This window comes from Cupressus sempervirens, chromosome 5 (genome assembly GCF_028749045.1).
Source record: "Cupressus sempervirens isolate cs-2001-9-10 chromosome 5, ASM2874904v1, whole genome shotgun sequence".
In the NCBI taxonomy this organism is placed as follows: Eukaryota; Viridiplantae; Streptophyta; class Pinopsida; order Cupressales; family Cupressaceae; genus Cupressus; species Cupressus sempervirens.
In genome coordinates, this window is record NC_143122.1 from 794,043,507 (window position 1) to 794,044,193 (window position 687).

At 26.6% G+C, this 687-nt stretch overlaps 1 non-coding gene across 1 annotated transcript; it reads right to left on the minus strand.

The window, feature by feature from the left end:
• Positions 1 to 339: 339 nt before the first annotated feature.
• Positions 340 to 462, minus strand: LOC149558324 (U6atac minor spliceosomal RNA). Its single transcript, XR_016352519.1, has one exon. It is a non-coding gene; the product is annotated as a U6atac minor spliceosomal RNA (small nuclear RNA).
• Positions 463 to 687: the final 225 nt, after the last annotated feature.

Genomic DNA, 687 nt, shown 5'->3' on the forward strand with positions numbered 1-687 from the left:
TTTCCTAAAAAAGCCACTTGATGGAACGAAAGTTGTCAATCAGACTGTTCTTTGCATTGTTCAAGAAGTTGAAGCCAATTTCTTGCACATTGTTAGAGATAACCAAAAGAGCCAGGTCAATGAGCTCGTCGTAGTGGGTACTTTTGTCAAAAGAAGTCAACATATATATGTTTATTGTTAAAGAACTCAAAAGTTACAATTTTTAATTATAAATATTTGACAACATTTAAAAAAAAAAATATTACATTTGAAGAATTTGATTATAATTACCATTCCATGCATAAAGAATATAAAAAATTATGTTAAATATAACTATAAATTTGAATATAATATCAAAACTAAAATTATTTTATTTTTGGGTAAGAACCATCAATGATTGATAGCTGTGTGTGAAGGAAAGTCCAAACAGTATTCCCGTCCTTATCAAGGGAGATGCTAACCATCTCTCCTTTTTGACAAAAACAAACATTTTAGTTTTAAATATATAAAAAAATTTAAATATATGATATTTGAACATAGTTTTATTTAGAAGGCTAAAGATAAGATTTTTTCGTAAAGATAATTTTAACAAAAGTTTATAATAGATGTCAAGTCCTCCTAAGCAATTTTGTCGTCGATAAAAATCCTTATACAAATTGTACCTATGCATTTTTTCGCATATGTTCCCAACAAATAAATGCAATTAAA